The sequence below is a fragment of the Stomoxys calcitrans genome, chromosome 3 (assembly GCF_963082655.1).
Source record: "Stomoxys calcitrans chromosome 3, idStoCalc2.1, whole genome shotgun sequence".
Classification (NCBI taxonomy): domain Eukaryota; kingdom Metazoa; phylum Arthropoda; class Insecta; order Diptera; family Muscidae; genus Stomoxys; species Stomoxys calcitrans.
In genome coordinates, this window is record NC_081554.1 from 39,824,726 (window position 1) to 39,848,320 (window position 23,595).

The window sequence follows — 23,595 nt, forward strand, 5'->3', positions numbered from 1 at the left end:
TTATAAAAAAAAACACTCGTAATACTCGAGAGAGGTAAAATTAGATAACATATAACACGCCGTGTTTTGTTGTATTGCATTTAATGATAAAAACTCAACTAAACCAGAAATGACAGCGAAAAAACTAAAATTACTAGAAATAAAACACACGCCAACAACTCTGACTGAATGCAAAGTCAAAATAAAATCATTAAAAAGTCAAAAGAAAATACAAAACAAAAAGCACACACACAATTTTTTTTTGTTAACATTTTCTCATAGTAGCTTAGAGGCAGCAACGAATAAAGTCCCTGAACCAACGCCAACAACGAGTCTTAGAAACTCACGCCAAGACAGACCAACAAGTGTTCCTCTGCGAAATATGTATGTGTATCAGTGGTTAGTGGTGTGTTTTTATACGAGGGTTGGGTGAAACATTTTCGGTTTGTTGAGATATTAACTAAAAAAAGTAAGAGCGTGATAAGTTCGGCCGGGCCGAATCTTATATACCCTCCACCATGGATAGCGTTTATCGAGTTCTTTGTGCGGTATCTCTTTTCAGGCAAGCAAAGAATAATGAATAAGAACTGTTATGCCATTCGAGCTGTATCAAATTATAGTCCGATTCGGACCATAAGTGAATTGAATGCTCAACATTGTATAAGTTATTGTGTAATATTTCGGTGCATTCGGATAAGAATGAGCTTTGTAGGGGCTCAAGAAGCAAAATCGGGAGATCGGTTTATATGGGAGCTGTATCAAGCTATAGATCGATTCACACCATATTGAACACGCATAGGAGAAGCCATTGTGAAAACATGTCTGCCAAATGGCATTAGAATTTCGTCCTCTAGAGGCTCAAAAAGTCAATATCCCAGATCGGTTTATATAGCAGCTATATTAGATTATTTACCATACTTAACACAGTTGTTGGAAGTCATAACAAAGCACCTCATGCAATATTTCAGCCAAATCGGATGAGAACAGCGCCTTCTAGCGGCCCAAGAACTCAAGATCGGTTTATATAGCATCTATAGCAGGTTATGAACCGATTTAAACAATACTTGGCACAGTTGTTGGAAGTGATACCAAAACAACACCTCATGCAAAATTTCAGCCAAATCGGATGAGAACTGCGCCCTTTAGCGGCTCAAGAACTCAAGATCCAAGATCGGTTTATATGGCAGCTATACCAGGTTGTGAACCGATTTGAACAATACTTGGCACAGTTGTTGGAAGTGATACCAAAACACCTCATGCAAAATTACAGCCAAATTGGATACAATTTGCGCCCTCTAACAGCTGAAGAAGTCACGACCCGAAATCGATTTATATAGCAACTATATCAGGTTATGAACCGATTTCAACCATACTTGGCACAGTTGCAATAATGTAGACATTTTTAACCGATTCTATCGAAATTTAGCAGGAAGGATTTCCTCTTGACTATCGACATTAGGTTGGGTTAGGTTGAAAAGAAGGTGTAGGTGTTAATCCGCCCTATACCACTATGGCATGGGACGGATTAATATCTGCACCTTCTTTTCAACCTAACCTAATCAAATGTCGAGAGTCAAAAGAAAATCCTTCCCGCCAAATTTCGATAGAATCGGATAACAAATGACCACATTATTGCAACATTAGTCCAAATCGGACGAACATATATATGGGAGCTATATCCAAATCGAAACCAATTTTTTCTAATTTTAATAGAATTCGTCTCTGCGCCAAACAAATATACGTGCAAATTTGAAGACGATCGGAAGAAAATTGCGACAAATATTTTGTACACAAATTAACATTGACAGACGGACGGACAGATGAACGTAGCTAAATGGAATCAGAATGTGATTTTGAGTCGATCGGTACACATATTAAAGGGTCTATCTTTCTTTCTTCTGGGTGTTACACGCAAATGTACTAAATTATAATACCCTGTACGACAGTGGTGGTGTAGGGTTACATAAAATTCTCAAAGGGACTCCATAATTTCCCATTTAAAATTTAATAAAAATCAGATGACAATGTAATCTTCTACAAGCCGATGGTTAAATGGAGCCTTTATCGGGAATTGGTCCTGGGTAACATGCAGAGAATCGGTTTGGAGCATAAAGGATCGGTTTATAATCTGAGTAGCTGCAATGCAAACCGATCTCCCGATGGTCTGAATAAGTCAATAACGTAATATTACTTCCATATAAACCACTCTACCAATTTGAACAAATCTTATCCGATTACGCTTAAACTTTTTACACCCAAGTCCACTGAGAGAAAACAAGTATGAACGGGCTAAGTTCGGCTGGACCGAAACTTAAGAACCCACCACCATGGATTCTGCTATAAATGTTCACAAACAAACTTAGTTGAAGGGCATCTGTATACCTTATGTACCAAATTTATAGCAAATCAGGCAAAAATTTTGCTTTTAGGTGCCGTAGAAGACCAATCGGGAGATCAGTGTATAAGGGAGCTATATCAGATCAATTTTTGACGCGCTCGTAACTGTGCACTATGTGCAAAAATTCAGCCAAATCGAGCAAACAATGCCACTTCGAGGCGCTCGAGATGTCAAATCGAAAGATCGGTTTATATGGGAGTTATATCAGGTTATGGATCGAATTGGGTACATTGTACGTAACAAAACACACCGTAACAACACAGTCGTAACAAAACACACCGTGCAATATTTCAGCCAAATTGGATGATAATTGAGACTTCCAATGGCTTTGCGTACGAAATATCAGCCACATCGGACACAAATGAAGGCTTCTAATGGCTCAAGAAGTCAAATCTGGATTCGGTTTATATGGGGGCTACATCAGGTTATCAACCGATTTGGAGCATACTCAGCACGGTTGTTGAGAGTCAGAGCATAAGTCTTTGTGCTAAATTTTAGCAAAATCGGATGAAAATTGAGGCCTCTATTATATTGATTGTCTGTCTTTCCGTCTGTCGAAATCACCATAGCGCTCGAACGAATAAAACTATTCGCATGAAATTTTGCACAGATACTTCTTATTGATGTAGGTAGTTGGGGAATAAAAATGGACCATAACAGTTCAGATTTGGATATAGCTCCCATATAAACCCATCTCCTGATTTGACTTTTTGAACCTCGGAGGCTTCTTATCATTGAGCTTAAACTTGAATCGGACAGCACTCATAGATAGGTGAGAAGTTTGCCCCTGTTGCTAAGTGGAATGTTCATGGGAAAAAATTTGGTTTTGCATTTTGGAAGTCGCAGTTGTTATCCGATTTGGTTGAAATTTTAGATGAAGTGTTTTGTTATAACTTCCAACAACTGTGCCATCGATCAATAAACTGATAAAGATCCCATATAAACCGATCTCCTGGTTTGTCATCTTGAGCTTCTGGAAGCCACAATTGCTATACGATTTGGCTGACATTTTGAATGTGGAGGTTTGTTATGGCTTCCACCAACCTTGGCAAATACGGTACAAATCGGTCTATAGCCTGATACAGCTCCGCTATATCCAACCTCGCGATATGACATCTTGAGTCCCTGATAGCCGCAATTGCTATACGATTCGGCTGAAATTTTGTTATAAATTTTGTTATGACTTCCAACCTGATATACCTCCTATATAAACCGATCTCCCGATTAGTCTTCTACGACTCCTAGAAGCTTCAATTTGTGTCTGATTTGGAAGAAATTTGGCAGGTAAAATACACATGTCTTCAAATATTTTGATTTATGGAAATTTTTTGCAGAATCCATGGTGAAAGGTTCCCAAGATTTGGCCCGGTCGAACTTATCACATTTTTACATGTTTTTTGTTATTATTTTATAATATACCAACGAAATGAAATTAAAATTATTATTAATGATATTTGTTTTAATTCAGTAGGGAGTGAAATGTTCACTTTATAACGACAATGGCATTAAAACCATTTTGGTTTGGTACTAATGACAATAACATATTGGTATTAAAAGCAATATCTTTTTGTTAATAAATCTAATAGCAAATGGTATTAATTGTTTGAAATTTTATCCATACCATACGGGATTGTTTCACTATCAATACCATATGGCATCGAAATTAATACGTTTAGTATCAATTTTGGTGGAAGATGTAACCTTTATCCGATATGCATGTGTTTTTAGAGTCTGTTTGTAAATAGAAAACGTCCAAAGACGTCCATGGCAAAGCGTTCCATTGTTGGCTGTATATTAGATTCAGTCCAGCCGATCTTTATGCTCTTGTTTTACATGTTCTCACCAGTCATATATATCAGCTATATGCCATGGTTAGAACAATTTTTTTGTAAACAAATCACATATATTTTTTGTTGCCAAAATATATTGTATTTTGTTCTTTGTATTGTAAACTTCAGCTTATTTAAAGTTCTTAAAAAACTCCTCAAGAATGAAAATTTCCATAATTACAGATCTACTCAAAAACACTGTTTCCATTCATCATTCAACGCAGTTGAATAGAAAACTCTATGTTCACATTTCAATAGGCTCCTCTGCTTTACTCCAATGTTCTCTCTGCTCATGTTTGAGTTAACTTCTGTGTTTGAAACCACAAATAACAATGGCACAAAAGAAGCAACTTGGGAAATTCAAATCACATTCAAAGCTAAAAATAAACCTAAGACACAAGACAAAAACCAAAACAAAAATTTTAAAACTTCAAGATTGAAAAAGAGTGAGGAAGGCCATATGCAAGAAAATGAATAATAAAAGCCAAAAGAAACGAATACAGAAATGGGTTTCCATGGTGTTTTCTTTCGTTGTCATCTTCTTCTATGTTTACTTGGATGTAAAAAAAAATGTCTTAGGTGCTTGCAATTCAATAATGGATGTACTATGAGTTGTGTATTGCAAACAAACAAACAAACATGTGTAGATGTGAAGCCAAAAACCCGCTAGGTAATGAAACTAGCTAGGAATTTTCAAATTAAGGTGTGAATAAATCATATATTAGTCTCCTCCTCCTAGAATAATTTCGTTGAAGTTAGTTGCAAACAACTGTAAGATTCCAGTAAGAGTTTAACGATAAGATATCTGATATTTTTAAAGCCAAATCAAAATTGTGCGACAACTCGCCGCTCTACCGCAATTTCAACTCAGTAGTTCCGAAAAATAAATAAAGCGAAAAATAATACTGGCAAACAGATGCTACTTTGGATTAAGTAGGCAGTTTAGAGACAAGTACAACTCTCGACAGGTGAAGATTACACTGATATTATCCATGTTGTTATATGGTTCTAAGGCATGGGTACTTGTGAAAGCCGACCAAGTAGTGCTTGGAGTGTTTGAGAGAAAGACTCTTCATAAAATATATGGACCAGTTAGCGCTAATGGAGAATATAGGCGTCGCATGAACCACAAGCTGTATGAGCTTTATGAAGACGTTACACGTATCAAAATACAACGGCTGCGTTGGCTAGGTTATGTTTTCAGAATGGATAAAGAATTTCCAGCAAAGAAGCCTGATGGAAAGATCAAGTGGTGAGAGACACCTTGACACTTGGTTTCAGAGATTGTAAAATGAGCGCAGAAGATCGAGGCGCTTGGAACGCTATTCTACTTTCGGCTAGTGGAACAAAAGTTCTGTCATAGCAAATTAAAGTAAGTAAGTACAGTAGTTGAGAGTTGTATCATTTTAAAGTATAAAGGAAGGTTTTTTTTTTGTATCGCATACTTAAATATTTTTCTAATTCGTTTCATAATTTTATTTTTCAGAAAAAAGGTTAAGTTTCTTCAATTATTATATTGCTCTCTTAAGCATAGCTGAATCACTGTTAAATATGATCTTACCAAACTAAAGTATATCAGGAACGATACATACCTGAAAGTAAATAATAAAGAAAATGACATTAGAAAAATTCATAAAATTGAGTATGATTAAATTAGGTATACATAAGAAAAAAATTAAAATATTTCATATTTCAATATGTCCTTAAAACATTGGCAATTGTCCCATCTAACGGAGCCATAGTAAGCGCATTAAAAAATTGTCTTAAGGTTGTTCTCTATGATCAACGATATGCTGACAGCACTCGAGTTGGTAAAAATTTAGATATAGTCCGATGATTTGCACACATTTCGTCCTTGCCGAGTTACGAATCGAGTGAGAATAGTTTACAGGAACATTTCAATCTATAAGGCGTAGTCCTATGTTTCCGTTATGATACCGAAAGCTAAACTAACCTCCTTCTTACTTCTCCCTATAGGATTTTCGTCTTCCTGCTGACAGGTTCGCTGTTCCACAGCTTTCGTCGCCCACGTTTTTAACTGGGACTTTGTTGACCCGAAAAGCTTCGGGTAAACCAGATTTATTGACGGCAGTCCTCTGGCCTTCACTGCCAAAACGTCTGTTCTTTCATTACCCCTTACCCCGCTGTGACCCGGCACTGCGGATCGTGCCATCCTCAGAGAAGGCGTTAATCTCCTTTTTACATTCCAAGACTGTTCGTGACCTTTCCGTCTTGGTTGTTATTACCCTGATGACCAGTTTATTGCCCGTAACAATGCTCACATTCGATGTCCGCGTAAACATCACACCTTCTCACGTATCCCGCCATCGTCCTGATCTCCGCCTGCAGGACCGTATTATGTCCAGGCAGCCGAAAACAGATCTCAGACCTTGGGTTATCAATGTAGACCCCCAACCGAAAATGAATCTCAATCTCTGGGTTATCAATGAAGACCCCTGGCCCACTCTGTCTTCTAGCTTTGATTCATCTGTGTAGCATGATTTTGCAGATGGCAATAACAGAGTTCCATCAATTTAAGACTGTGCCCCGCTGGCAACAGAGCCTCGTACTCGACCTCAAGTTTCATCTCAGGTATCCGATCGGAAACCTCTTCCCTTCCTTCCAGGTTTCCAATCGTCGCCTCGATTATACCGAAATGGTATGAGCTGCTCCCATTCTCTATCAATTCTCCCATCGCCTTAAGTCTCATAGCCGCAGCGGCTGCCTGGTTCGTAATCTGTATGTCAATGGGTTGGATACCTAGAATATTATCCTTATGTTGCACCAAACTACTGAGGCGTAAGTAAGTATTGCTCTAACCACGCTCCTGTAGAGCCAGTGGACTATCCTCGGATTCAGGCCCCATTTGGAGCCTTCGGTCCGTCTACATAGTGTCCAACATCTGAGAGCCTTCTCAGTACGCTCCTGAGTGTGACACTTCTAATTAAGTTTCCTATCGAAGATCACTCCAAAGTGTATGACCTTGTCAGATATCGAAATCGTTTTGTTGAGGAAACGTGTGGTGTCAAATTGCCCCACCTTCGTTTTCCTCGTGAACAGGCAGATTTCAGTCTTCTCTGGGTTAACATTCAGACCGCTAAGTCTAGCCCAGTCGTATGCCATCTCCAATACCCTTTCGGCCCTTCTGCATAACTGATTCCGATCCTTATCTATTACTAGAATTAAAACATAGTCTGCGTAATTCTAGTAATAGGCAAGTCAGTCTGCGTAATTCTTGTAATAGGTAAGTCAGCATCCGTAATAGGTTATTTATGATGACCACCCATAGGACTAGCGATGATATGCCCTCCTGTGGCGTGTCTTGTACCACCTTCTCCCTTATATTTATGTCATGGGACCAACAATTTTTTAAACTATTCCTTAGCATATGGTTTATCCAATCTATAGGGACCCGGTCCACCCAGTATTGGTCTATGGATTGGATCAGTGTGTCGGTCCGCACATTGTTAAACATCCCCTCGATGTCAATGCATACCGACAGTGTGTACGTCTTGGTATCAAACATCATGATATAGGCATAATGTTTGTATTTGAGCAATTCGCTGGATGTGCTACTCTCCGGATGCTCCAAATCGGATTAAAAATGCTCCTTTTATGGGCTCAATACTCTATATGGGGAGATCGGTCTATATGGCAGCTATGGCCAAATATCTTTCGATCTGGGCGATATTCAACAAAAACGTTTGAAGGGGTGCCAAAACGCACTGTTTCAAATTTCATCAAAATCGGATGAAAAATGCTTGTTTTATGGGCTCATTACACAATATCGGGAGATCGGTATATATGACAGCTATATCAAAGTATGATCCAATCTGTACCACATTTGACAGGAATGGGTAAGGGTCTACCAGAAAACACTGTGACAAATTTCATCGAATTTGGGTATTAAATGGATGTTTTATGGCCTCAATACCCTATATCGGGAAATCGAGGCAGTTATACCCAAATATAGTCCGATCAGAACCGCACTTCACAGTAATGAATAGGGGTCTACCAGAACTCACTGTGCCAAATTCCATCGAAATCGGATGAAAATTACCAATTTAATTGCCTCAAGACTATAAGTCTGGAGATCGGTCTACATAGTGGCTATGTAAAACTAAAATCCGACTTTATGAGATCAGAAGGTCAGGTTTATATACAAGGAATACGAAATCATCAAATATTGTTTGGAAATTTTTTTTATACCCAAGATATCTGCAAAATTATAAATATCCAAAAACATACACAAAAAATGTATTTATTGGGTATTTACCCAATAAATACCCAAGCGTTGGGTATTTACCGGGTAGAAACCCATCTCTATGCATGAGGTGTTCTGTTATGATTTCCAACAACTGTGCTAAGTCTGGTTCAAATCGGTCCATAACCTGATATAGCTGTCATATAAACCGATATGGGATCATGACTTCTTGATCCTCTAGAGAGCGCAATTCTTATCCGATTTCCTGAAATTCGGCATGATCGAGTGTTTATTTATGACTTCCAATAACTTTGCTAAGTATGGTTCAAATCGGTCCATAACCTGATATAGCTATCATATTAACCGATCTGGGATCTTGACTTCTTGAGCCTCTGGAGGGCGTAATTGTTATCCGATTTGGATGAATACAACGGATTCTCCAAAGACCTTCAACGTCTGAATCGGTCTATAGCTTGATACAACTCCCATATAACCCGATCTCCCTATTTTACTTCTTGAGCCCCTAAAGAGCGCAATTCTTATTTGAATTGGCTGAAATGTTACACAATGACTTCTACTATGATCTCCAATGTTCATTTCAATTATGGTCTGAATCGGACCATAACTTAGTATAGCTGCAATAGCATAGCAATTATTTTCTTTTATACTTTGTTTGCCTAAAACTAGATACCGGGAAAAGAACTCGACAAATGCGATCCATGGTGGAGGGTATATAAAATTCGGCCCGGCCAAACTTAACACGCTTTTACTTGTTTAACACTGTGCTGATTGAATGAAGTAAATTGAATTTCCTGCTAGTGGTTGGTAATGTTGTGGTTTTTAACTCTTTTTCATTATTCCCAATGCGCTGTTGGATGAATTATATCGACTAGACAAAAGAAAATAAATGATAATCAATCTAAACCAACAATAAGAACAAGACAGCAAGTAATAAATTTATATTAGAAATTTTATGGATTTTCTTTTCATTGATTTGCTTTCCATTGATTTTCTTTATGAATATCTTTCCTTCTAATTTTCGCATTTTACAAGGTAATCATGGCTGAAGATTGATGTCGGCACATAAACATGTCTGTTGTTCTACAGTCAGATAATGCACGTGAGATGAATTATGAAGATTATCAAATTTGGAATTATTAAAAAAGAAGGCTACGTTTATTATGGTATTACAGTGACTTTGGTAAGTACACTTTTGATATAACCAGTGTGGTTTTGGCTTTACGCAGTACTGCATTAACAACTGAACATACATTGAATTGAAGATATTCTTAAGCTATGATGAATCAATGGACAATTAGAGTCTAACTTCGTTTGTATCTAAGGAGTCTTCACATTCATGTTTATATTACTCCTCAAATTTTTCTTCTTATTAAAAGTTTTTGAAACCTATAACTATTTTGTTTTCTTTTATATTATGAAATAAACCAAAACACATACCTTTGCATTTGAAGCATTTTTAAAGCCTGATGTTTGTATACACTGTGCAAAATTACTTTATTTTCATAGTTAATTTATTTTCTTTTGAAAATGAATTAAATTCATAAATTGGAACACAAACACACACACGCACACCATAACAACATTTAATAACAATTGTGGTTTTTACTGAATTACTGAAAATATTTACACACACACACACACATTGATTAAAAATTGTATAAGGGGGGCAAAATGTTTTGTAACAAAATAATCATCATTTACGAAAATTTCTCAAACACTAGCCACAAACACTAATAAAGTTGCCAAACACACTCACTTGTGTACAAAAACCACAAGAATCATTTCAAAATACACTCACACGCACTGAAGATGACGGGTAGTTAAATATGATGTGAATAAATTTATTGAAATTGCTTTAAGATGTTCGTAAAGTGGTAAACATTTCACTTTAAAGCCATTTTTTTGTGGAATAGGCTGCCATGTTTGCCCAAGTGGTTTGTATTTTCTTTTCTCTTATTCTTTTTTGAAACAATTTTTCATTTCCATTTCACCTAAATCACATTGGGGCTATTACAAAATATATGTTAATAAATAAAATTTTTATCACAATTTATTTCGATTTTTATTGTTGTCTAATAATTTGTGAAAATCTTAGAAGATTTCCATTTAAGACTTTGGGACAAACGAAGGCTGAACTCGCTACTGACAGCTGATGTCAAAATCACCACATAAACCACCACAGCCATAGCACAAACACAACGCAAAAGACCAATCATCTAACCAACGATAACAACAACCACAACACAAGATCTTAACGCATTTACACACACAATCAAAAGACTGAGAAAAAGAGAGTAACAAAACCCAAGTAAGTATAAGCTGGTCTTTAAGCAGACAAGAAAACGACCAAAATACCAAAGGAGAAGAAGAAGAAGATAGAAATCTCAACAAACTGCAAAAAGCACACAAAACAAGAAGAAAAAAACAAGTGTGGCGAAAAGAGGAAGAAGAAAAAAAATGAAGATACTCTTCTTTATGAATATATGTTTATGTAGGTATACAGCTGTGAATTATACATAAAAAATGAAACAACCAACTATTGTTGGCGTTTGGAGCATAAGATGACTAAGTCCATAATAATAAAACATTCAATTTGTTTGAATGAAAGTTTTATTTTTTGGGTAATTTAGAAGTAAATAGGTAAATCGAGTAAAAAGGCATTAAGTTCGGCCGGGTCGTCACAATCCGGTGAAAACTGGACGGCACGGACATTGAGTGGTCTAATAAATAAAAATCACTGTTCATTTTTGTAGAACAATATTGGTCCTTATGGCAGCTATATCCAAATATAAACCGATCTGAACCATAAAGCACACGTATGTCGAAAAGCCTAACATAATTCACTGCGCCAAATTTCAACAAAATCGCTTTTTATAAGGCCAAGATTTTAAATCGAGAGAACGTTCTATATGGCACCTATAACCATATTTGGACCGATCTGGACCAAATTAAACAAGGATATAACAATCATCCTATTTTATTACATAGTAATCAAGCTATTTTTGTTACAACAGCTCACTGATTAAAATTTCTGAGAAATCGGATAAAAATAAAATTTTTATGGGCTTCAGACCCTTTATCGGCAGATGGGTTTATATGGCAGATATATCTAAATATTATCCAATCTGAACTATATTAAAGGCGGATGTTGGGAGGCTTAAAACAACTCACTGGTTCAAATTTCAGCGAAATCAAGTAATAAGTGCAGCTTTTATAGGCCTTAAACCCTTAACCGGCAGAACGGTCTATATGATTCAGATTCAGATTTAGATGTAGCTGTCTACATCTAAATCTGAACCATATTTGGGCCAGATGTCGGGAGGCCTAAAACTACTCACTGTTTCAAATTTCAGCGCAATCGGATAAAAATAAAGCTTTTATGGGCTTCAGACCCTTTACCGGCAAATCGGTCTATATAGCAGCTATATCTAAATATAGTCCGATTTGGCCCATTCAAAAACTTGACCAGTGTGCATTAAAAAAAGACGTATCTGTGCTAAATTACAGCTTAATATCTCAATTATTGAAGGCTGTAGAGTGATTACAACAGACGGACGGACAGACGGATAAACGGACAGACACACGGACATCGTTATATCGTCTTAGAATTTTACTACGGTCCGAAATATATATACTTTGTAGGGTCGGAAATTGATATTTCGATGTGTTGCAAAAGGAATGACTCAATAAATATACCCCCTATTCTGGGGTGGTGGGTATAAAAATTAATTATTTTGGAGTTATTTATACGAGGACTGCTTTAAAAGTTTCTGACCTAAACAACACTAAGTGTTGCAAGGTGCAATCTTATTTTTCCATTTGAAAGTTTGACATTTTCTAGCATAATCGTACTTCGAACGTTTTGGCGCACAGCCTTCATTTGTGTTCTTTACAATGACTTGCAAAAATTATTTTGACAAGAACATTTTTCACGACTTTCGACGTGGATTATCATGATAAGTGCACATTAATGAATTTAAAACTTTGTATGGCTATGAAGCACCATCCTATAACACTGTGAAAACCCGGTTTAATGAATTCATACATGGCCGACGATTGCTCAAAATCGAATTCCGTTAAGATCGTCCAAAAACTGTCGTTGTACCAGAGAAAATTGATGCCGTGCGTGAAATTATAATGCAAAATCGTTATGTGACATACAGTAAGAAAGAGGCGCTTTGAGCATATATTCGATATTGCATGAACACCTTAACGTACATAAGATTCGTTCTAGTTGGATTCCCCACAATTTGAGAATGGAAAAAAAGACTCGTGTCTTAGTCCGACGAAATGTTGGAAAAAAAAAACGATCGAGGTGCTTCAAAATAAGTTTATAAGATCGTCAAAGATAGCGAATCGTGGATCTGTGTGTATTAGTTTATTTCATTTCAATGTTGTTTGAAATAGGTTTTGAATTTTATTTGTTTCCTTTTTTACAAGTATGGAGTTAGTAGTTTTCTTTCATTTTACCTATACTGTTGTGAAGCAATATTGCATAAAATTATTGCTGAGATACTTAACAGACCATAAAAACAGAAGAAAACGATAATAAAGAATAATGAAAATTTCAGCCAAACATGAAAAAGAGGCAAAGCAACAATGCTATGAGAGACAAACAAAACTGAAAAATACGACAAACACAAGCAAAGCTTGCAGCCAGCAATGATAAATTTATAGAATAATTATGGAATTAAAAATAATAATGTCAAAGAATGCACGAATATGAAACGTAAAACTTGATTTTAATAGATATCAACCCACGAATAACATTTTAAATAATTCTACAAGCTATAAACATGTATGACAAAAAAAGCACTACAAGAAGCATACTATATTGTATGTATCTTATAGTGCCTTTTAAACTGTAATTTAATACAAGGCGCCTAAAAGTATGCTTTGATTTTTTAATTTGACTACATTTTATTGAGAATCTGCTCATCATTTTGTATGATCTTTGTACGTACGAGAGCATATGCTTCTACAACTCTTCATCTGTAGGAAAGCTATTCATCATAACAGTGATGGGCAAATATACACAGACATGTTCCCTTATTATTGAGCTTAAACTTGAAAAGAACAACAGTTTGATTTATATGATGAAGCTTGCCAAATTTACAATTTTTTTCAAAGGACATAAGTCCATGAACCCATCACTGCACTATAATTCAGATTCACTGCTTACTTACTTACTTTAATTAGCTATGACAGACCACTAGCCGAACGTAGAATAGCGTTCCAAGCGCCTTGTCTGCGCTCATTTTATAATCTTTGACACCAAGTTTCGTGGTGCCGTTTTGTCCGATTTGGCTAATCTTCATTGTATATAAAATTCAATTTGTGTTTGTTTGTTTGTCGGTTTGTTTGTTTGTTCCGTATAGACTCAAAACTGAAAACTGACTGAACCGATTATCTTGAAATTTCCACAGATTGTGTAGGTTGGTCTGGAATGAAACATAGGCTATATAATTTTTTTATATCGAAAGGGGGGCGGACCCTCCCCCTTACCCCAAGAGTACTACCCAAGATAGAAGTGGACCGATCGGGACAATATGGGATTCAAATGAAAGGTATTCAAGAGTAGAGTACGAATTTTATAATAAAAGTTGGGTTCAAGTACCTGGGGGCCGTCCCAGCCGCAAAACCGCTTAAAATAGGTTTATTTGACGATCATGACAATATGGGACTCAAATGAAAGACATTCGGGAGTAGATTACGAATATGGTTAGGAATTAGGAAACACCACCCAAAATCTAAAGTGGACCAATAAGGACAATATGGGTATCAAATGAAAAGTATGCGGGATTAGATAACGAATCTGGCATACAAATTCATGTCGAAGTATAGAAGGTTACCCCACCGCCACAAAAACGCTCAAAATGGGCACATTAGCCAATCACGGATATATGGGACTCGGTTTGTTTGTTCCGTATAGACTGAAAAACGGCAGAACCGATTTTCTTGAAAGGTTGGTCTGGAAGGAAACATAGGATATATAATTTTTCGGTCTCGGAAGGGGACGGACCCTCCCCCACACGCCAAAAACACAATCCAAAATCAAAAGTGGACCAATCGGGACAATATGGGTATCAAATGAAAGGTGTTGGAGAGTAGGATACGAGAATAGGGTATTAAAATTTGAGTCTAAGTACCCATCGGGCCGCCCCAACCCCAAAACTCCCCCAAACAGACATATTGGACGATCATTTCAATATATGGCTCAAATGAAAGTTATTCAGGAGTAGATTTCGAATCTGGCATACAAAATCAGATCGAACCCTCATTAACACCAATTGAATCAATTTTCTTAAAATTTTCATAGATTGTCTACAAGCGTACACAAGGGAACATAGGCTATATAATTTTTAGATATTGGGTGGAGGCGGACCCTCCCCCTAACAACAAAAAAGCCACCCATATCCGAAAGTGGTTCGATGGGCACAAAAAGGGCATCAAATGATAGGTATTGGAGACCATAAAACGAATATGGTATTAAAATTTGGGTCCAAGTACCCAGCGGAAAAAACTAAACAATTTTGGAGCCAAGTGTTTTGGGGTACGCCCTAAAGCACCCCCGTTGGGAATAAAGAATGAATTTGATATATATTTTCAGTGCAAAGTGCCGGTGGCCGTCCCAGCCCCAAAACACCCTCCAAACGGTTCATATTTACCGGCCATGGCAATATGGGGCTTTAATTATAGGGATTTGTCTGAAGTGCCATTCCTTCCCTAATAAGAACCTTACCCTAAGGAAGATCATTACCACCAGGAATCGAGAAGGGGCAAGTTCTCACACATCAATGAGTGCTTTCCGATTCAGGTTTAAAGCCGAGTCCGAAAGGCGTCAAGCAGTGCGACATCTCTTTGGGGAAAATTTTTAAATGGCCATGCATGGCATTGTACCTCGCAAATATCGGCAACATTAAGAGGGGAGAAACACCGCGACAAACAATCGGGCATACTTACCCACCATGGCAATATTTGACTCAAATGAAAAATATTTGCGAGTAGAAAATGAAAGGTATTTAATCCTAAATTTAATAATTTATCGGCTATCCAATTGTCGGACAGAGTGTTTGGGGGTCCACCCTTCCCCATAACACCCCCCAAAACAGGTCTTATTCACTGGCCATGGCAATATGGGGCTTAAATAAAAGCTATTTGAGTGTAGAATACGAATCTGATATACAAATGTGGGACCAAGTGTTTGGGGGCCCGCCCTCCTGAAAAACATGTCCCAAAGAGGACAAATTTACGACGATATCAATATGGGGCTCAAATGAAAGGTCTTTGGGAGTTAAGCACGAATCTGATATCAATATTCGAGAAAAAATTTCTATGGAGCCATCCCATCCACATAACACGATATCAGCCCTCAAAGTGGTCGTATTGGCTCGCCAAGACAATTTGGGTCTTCAAGACAGTAGAGCCAGATACTGATAGCTTTAAAGGTCCATATTCCAAACCGGACGTATTTGCTGACTTTTGCAATAAGGGGGTTAAATGCAAGGTATTTGAGATTAGAAAACGAATTTGATATCTAATTTCGAGGCCAATGACAATATGGGGTTCAAATAAACGATGTATTATTATAGGAGAATAGAGATGCTGATATATTTTCAGGGCTAAATGTTTGGGGGACAACCCCATTCCCCAAAACTGTTAGTCAAGAGATATGCATGTACAAGCATGATATTTCACTAAAAGCTCTTTAATTGCCCAAAATAAAGATCCAGAGTTAAATTTTGTTTCATATGAAGTAAAAGAAGGCGCAGTGGGGCGGGCCCGGTTCAGATAGTAGTTTATGTTTGAGGCTTATCAAGTTTTTTGGTACTGTTTTTGCTACATTTTTCAGACCCAGAAGTTCGATTTTTTACCTTCCTCATTTCCAATTCTTTTAAAACAAAAGCGGAAACTTATTTCCTAAAGTTCTCCCTTCCCTGCTTAGAAAAGGCTTAAAACCCCATGAAGTTCATGCCTACTAGTATGAGCTTGCCGTCATTTAATAGTACCATAAACCGTAAACAAAAAAACTATGGCACCGGCCCGTAATGGTGGAGTCGGTGTTTGCAAAGAAACTATTCAAGAAAAACCCCACTTAGAAAACAAAAAGAATAGAAAAATATTAACGCCTTTCCACCTGAGCTGCTACAAAATGCAGCCCGTCAGCCACATGCACCGGTCATAGAAAACACACAGAAAAAAAAGCTGCAGCTACATAATGGGCCAGTCCGTATGCTCTCCTGGCCGATGGTAACCACCACACCTCAAAGACTTAAGACACAAAGTCATAATTATTTTCCCAAGTGTGTGACTAAAGTGAGGAACGAACGTATGGTGCCGGCATTGGAACATGGAATGATGGCTGAAGTGAATGAATAAATGAATGAATGAACCAACGAATAAGTGACTAAGTGAATAATGGCACGAATGTGACTTGACTGGCGGCACATGTCTCTAGCCATTGCTCATAAGTCAAGTTAAAAGCCAATTTCCCTGGGAGTTACTTGACGATCTATGGGTGCTGATTACATATTCCTCTATCAGCCATTTATAAACGAGTGTGTCGAGGGGCCAAACGAGCTCACAAATTATAGAGAGAATTTTAACAAAAAAATTTTTTTTTTTGAATTTAATATCAAAGCTAAAACACGAAGTCCCATAAAAAAAATGAAGGTGTTGTTTCAAATTTTATTTGTGTATTTTTTTTTATTTTTGATTGGATATTAGTTGGAGGCATTTTTGAGCATTTTAATCATGCCATTTCGCTTAATTTTGTTTTCTGAAAACTACCTGTTTTACTAACTTTTTTCGAAACCTATTGAACCCATAGGGTACGGACGGAGAGAAGGCCAGGAAAACTGTTAAAACGTGACCAAATGTAAAACTTAACGAAATGCAAATTTGCATTTGAACAAAATCATAAAACACTTGCAACAGGAAATTCGAATTAAGGAAAAATGCAAAAATTCACAGACAACAAAAACAAATTTGCATATTTCATTCATGGGAGCATTTGGAATGCAGGAGACTGCATATAGGGGTAAACAACTTAGAAATATTAAAAACAAGCTGCTGAAAGAAAAACAAAAATAGAAACATTATTTCAAAGCTGTTTTCAATTAACGGGTTCTACAGTATAAACGATTTTTAACTCCTCCTTTGATTTTTTTACTTCCAAATGTCGCCAGCCAGACAGGGGTACAAAGGCCATTCTTATACCCAAAGGAGAAAAACCCTACCACAGGAAAGTTCAAGATTTTCGCATTTTTAGCCCCTCATCCTGTATATCAAAGAGGTTAACAGATATATAGCTCAGGTTGTAGATTCCTAGGGATGGTTTGTCTTGACAACAGTACCCCTATAGCAGCAGCATGTTTAAGTGGACATCCCTTCAAGACTAAACTCCCTACATAGAAAGCTCCACATCAAACAGCGAAGTGGTCGGAACTAAGCATTAATCAGTCTAAGACATAAGTTCATCCATTCCGTAGGATATACAGGTTTTGAGGCTCCGTTACTAAAGGGTGTTTTAGTGCACAGAACATTGTATTTCAAATCCAACACTTTGTTTCAAAAATTCCTCATTCCGATAGCGGTTTCATCTTGACTGTATTCGAGAGACTTTTAACACGGATATACAAAATGGAGGCCACCGTAGCGAAGAGGTTAGCATGTCCGCCTATGACTCTGAACGCCTGGGTTCGAATCCTGGCGAGACATCAGAAAAAATTTTTTAGCGGTGGTTTTCCCCTCCTAATGCTGGCAATATTTGTGAGGTACTATGCCATGTAAAACTTCTCTCCAAAGAGGTGTCGCACTGCGGCACGTCGTTCGGACTCGGCTATAAAAAGGAGGTCATTGAACTTATACTTGAATCGGACTGCACTCACTGATATGCGAGAAGTTTGCCCCTGTTCCTTAATGCAATGTTCATGGGCAAAATTTGGAATTTGGATACAAAATGGTATCTAAGGGTACTAAGTCTTCCCTTTCATTTTCCTTAAGGAAACTATCCTTTCCTTTTCCTTAGAAAGGATACTTAAACCACCCTTTGCTTAGGAAAAGGGTACTAAAACTACCATTTCCTTAGGAAAAGGGTTCTAACACTACCCTTTCCCTAGGGAAATAGTTCAAAAACTACCCTTCCTTAGGAAAATGGTACTAAAACTACCCTTTCCTTAGGAGAAGAGTACCAAAACGACCCTTTCCTTAGGAGAAGGGTACCAAAACTACCCTTTCCTTAGGAAAAGGGTACCAAACTACCCTTTCCTTAGGGAAAGGTTACCAAAACTACCCTTTCCTTTTCCTTAGGAAAAGGGTACTTAAACTACGCTTTCCTCTTCCTTAGGGAAAAGTTAATAAAACAACCCTTTCCCTTTCCTCAGGGAAAGGATACGTAAACTACCCTTTCCTTAGGAAAAGGGTACTTAAACTACCCTTTCCTTAGGAAAAGGATACTTAAACTACCCTTTCCTTAGGAAAAGGATACTTAAACTACCCTTTCCTTAGGAAAAGGGTATTAAAACAACCCTTTCCTTAGGGAAAGTGTACTAAAACTACCCTTTCCTTAGAAAAAGGGTACTAAAACTACCCTTTCCTCAGGGAAAGGGTACTAAAACTAGCCTTTCCTCAGGGAAAGGGTACTTAAACTACCCTTTCCTCAGGGAAAGGGTACTTAAACTACCCTTTCCTTAGAGAAAGGTTATTGAAACTCCCCTTTGATTAGGAAAGGGTACTAAAATTTAGCTTTTCTTAGGGAAATGGTACCAAATCTACTTTTTCTTTTTCCTCAGGGAAGGGCTACTAAAACTACTTTTTCCTTTCCTTAGGGTACTAAAACTACGCTTTCCTTTTCCTTATGGAAAGGGTACTAAAACAACCCTTTCCTTAGGAAAAGGGTATTAAAACTCTCCTTTCATTAGAGAAAGGGTACTAAGACTCCCCTTTCCTTAGCGATGTCGGTAGGCTAGAGGATGCGTGCAAGACTACCAAACATGGGATCATGAGTACAATCCCAAAATTATTAAAATTGGTTTTTAAGGCTAATAGTAAAGAGTGGCAGAGAAAACCCCAAAAGCAGCAGTAAAACCAACAAGACAAAGCAGCGCGAGCCCGAACAAAGAAAACAAAAACACCACCACCCGAAGCAAAGCGCATGAGTTGGTTGGTTAGACGATTTTTTGCCTTGCTTACGGATATATTGTTGTTGTTGTTATATGTTGGCTTGCAAAGAGTGCCTTTCAACAACAAATTTGTACTTCGGGTCGTCAAAATTCAAAATAAATCGTTGCAGGAAAATTAACAACTTTCGTAGTTGTTTTTGCGACCAAAATTGTTGTTTTTCAAAATTACCTTTCAAATTACCTAAACTACTCTTTCCTTAGGGAGAGGGTATTAAAACTCCCCTTTCGTTAGGGAAAGGGTACTAAAACTCCCCTTTCATTAGGGAAAGGGTACTAAAACTCCCCTTTCCTTAGGGAAAGGTTACCAAATCTACCCTTTCCTTAGGGAAAGGGTACCAAATGTACCATTTTCTTAGGGAATGGGTACCAAATCTACCCTTTTCTTAGGGAAAGGGTACGTAAACTACCCTTTCTTTAGGGAAAGGATACTAAATCTACCCGTTCCTTAAGGAAAGAGTACTAAAACTACAATTTTCTTAGAGAAAGGATACTAAAACTACAATTTCCTTAGGAAAAGGGTACTTTCCTTAGTGAAAGGGTACTTAAGCGACCCTTTCCTTAGGGAAAGGGTACTAAAACTACCCTATCCTTAGGGAAAGGGTACTAAGAAGATCCTTTCCATAGGAAAGGGTACTAATGCTATTCTAAGACTACTAAGTAGTTTTAGGGAAAGTGTACTAAAACTACAATTTTCTTAGGAAAAGGGTACTAAAACTACTTTTTTCTTAGGGGAAGGGTACTAAAACTATAAATTCCTTAGGGAGGGGGTACTAAAAGTGTCATTTTCTTTGTGAAAGGGTACTAAAACTACGCTTTCCTTAGGGAAATATTTCTAAAACTATTCTTTCCTCAAGGAGGGTTTCCAAAACTACCCCACTGTGTAGTGTAAATTAAGCAGGGAACCTTGGAATTGATGAATTGGTGGAAAGGCTTAGATATAGTGCCCACACGACGGATGGCATACATATCTTCTCAGACACCCATATAATTTCCGGAGAATGTAGTTCTGAATTAAAAAACCGCCTTAGACTGTCACAGAACACTCAACCACATGACTGAACAGTTTAAAATACACATACAGCCCTACTCTGAATAACAATTTACTGGGAGTTTATTCCCTAATCCATTTTCTCTTGTACTAAACAAACTTCGAAAAAGAAAATATCTCCCAGGGAAAAAGTAGCTATTCTGAATCGATATAAAAGGGAGAATGAGATGGTGAAACTCGGAAAAAAAATCTCCCAAACAAATAAAAGGGACCTAGGATAAAAAATTATGAATTTTATTGTTTTTATAAATGATGATGTGTAGTTGAGTCATCGAAAATTGGGTCATCGAAAATTGAGTCATCGAAAATTGGGTCACATATGTAAACGTTCCCGCGGTGGCTATATGAACGAAGTCAAGTTCCATTCAAAAATGTTTTGATTGTAAATGAAACCGATAATAAAGTCTTTGAAATATCTTAAATTATTTGCGTTTTATTTAAAAAGAACTTGTCGAGCCTTTTTATTAGACTTTTTAAAACGATGTGATTGGTTCAATGGCAGGAATCAAAAGGCATCTTCCTTCTTCTGTTCCATAATCTTATATATAACAAGTTCGGCCGGGCCGAATCTTATATACCTTCCACCATGGATCGCATTTGTCGAGTTCTTTTCCCGGCATCTCTTCTTAGGCAAAAAAAGGATATAAGAAAAGATTTGCTCTGCTATTAGAGCGATATCAAGATATGGTCCGGTTTGGACCACAATTAAATTATATGTTGGAGACCTGTGTAAAATGTCAGCCAATTCGAATAAGAATTGCGCCCTTTGGGGGCTCAAGATGTCAAATAGAGAGATCGATTTATATGGTAGCTGTATCGGGCTATAGACCGATTCAGACCATAATAAACACGTATGTTGATGGTCATGAGAGGATCCGTCGTACAAAATTTCAGGCAAATCGGATAATAATTGCAACCTCTAGAGGCTCAAGAAGTCAAGATCCCAGATCGGTTTATATGTCAGCTATATCAGGTTATGAACCGATTTGAACCTTATTTGACATAGTTGTTGAAAGTAATAATAAAAAAACGTCTTGCAAAATTTCAGCCAAATCGGATAGGAATTGCGCCCTCTAGAAGCTCAAGAAGTCAAGTCCCCATATCTGTTTATATGACAGGTATATCAGGTTTTGAACCGATTTGAAGCATACTTGGCACAGTTGTTGGATATCATAACAAAATACTATGTGGAAAATTTCATTCCAATCGGATAAGAATTGCGCACTCTAGAGGCTCAAGAAGTCAAGACCCAAGATCGGTTTATATGGCAGTTATATCAGGTTATGGATCGATTTGAACCATACTTGACACAGTTGTTGGATATCATAACAAAACACGTCGTGTGAAATTTCATCCCACTCGGATAAGAATTGCGGCCTCTAGAGGCTCAAGAAGTCAAGACCCAAGATCGGTTTATATGGCAGCTATATCAAAACATGGACCGATTTGGCCCATTTACAATCCCAACCGACCTACACTAATAAAAAGCATTTGTGTATTGGGTTGCCCAAAAAGTAATTGCGGATTTTTTAAAAGAAAGTAAATGCATTTTTATAAAACTTAGAATGAACTTTAATCAAATATACTTTTTTTGCACTTTTTTTCTAAAGCAAGATAAAAGTAACAGCTGATAACTGACAGAAGAAAGAATGCAATTACAGAGTCACAAGCTGTGAAAAAATTTGTCAACGCCGACTATATGAAAAATCCGCAATCACTTTTTGGGCAACCTATAAAAAATGCTTGGTTTTTCCAGTGTTAAGATGTGTAAGTGAGAGATTTGGAACTATGCAAACCTTGGCTCATTGCAATCTCAGCATTAACTTTAGAAAAACTTTTGCACGCTCTTGATGAGATGGTTTACTCGCTCAGAAGATACATTGCTTACGACAGGCACAAGGACGAACGTTGCCTTGGGATCAAGAGTCTACTAGACGGTACTCGAGCAATGTAGTAGAGGCGATAAAGATGCAATCTTCATCATACATCAAGGTGAACTTTTTGAGGATACCTGACGACTTACAAAAAATTTCCAAATTATGAAGGAAACTTTATCCATTCTTTGTTCTCCTAATCACCTGACTTTATTTATTTAGCAATTTTCAACAAAAACAAATAACTCAGCTGTAATACTATTTGTTAGATAACTTTTACCTATTACATTTCTACAAAAGAATCTTGATTATCTTATGTTTAAGCAATGTCTACAAATATTCAAGCTAACAAGATTAAAGTGACAACACTGAAAATGTCTATGAAAATGAGATTTGTTTTATAAAGAAGAAGAAAGTTGTTATTGTTTAAAAGAGTTCCTTTGAAAATCTGGTAAACAAAAACTTTGTTTACCAGATTTTAATCTAAACTATTTCCTTGAATATTTTTTGTATACATCAAGAAAATGCGCATTACTTCATACAATAACCCAAACTGATATTGCTATGGTTTCTTCTAACAATTGTTTGCTATCTCTATTAAGGCTTCAGTAAATTGTTGGGAATATATGGCAATTTTTCATTTTTTTTTTCTTTCTCCACCACTTTATCACATATTAGCCTAGAAAACATAGCTTAGGAACAAAATCGGCTATTCCCTGTTGGCCTGAATATATTTCCATAAACAGCACATGTTCATACGAAACCATTTCTGCCACAATGTTTTATGTTTTGCAATAAATTTTTGCCTTACTGCCAGCCAAGAGCAATACAAGTGGCCCAAATAGTGGCGAACAAGAAAATAACAAAGCTAGAAATAATTAACATTTAGCTGTAATAACCCAAACACAATAACTTTGAATGCTACAAAAATATATAAAAATAACATGAGGCAATTGTATTCATAAAAGTCAGGGCAAGATTTTTAATTAACATGTTATCGGACACTTATTTGTTATGTCTCGTATTTACAACAAAAAGGGGGGAAATCTTAGAAAACTA

At 37.0% G+C, this 23,595-nt stretch overlaps 1 protein-coding gene across 3 annotated transcripts in view; it reads right to left on the reverse strand.

The window, feature by feature from the left end:
• Positions 1–23,595, reverse strand: part of LOC106085990 (tyrosine-protein kinase Btk29A) — a 491,172-nt gene that overhangs the window by 60,792 nt on the left and 406,785 nt on the right. The gene's annotated exons all lie outside the window — the stretch shown is intronic.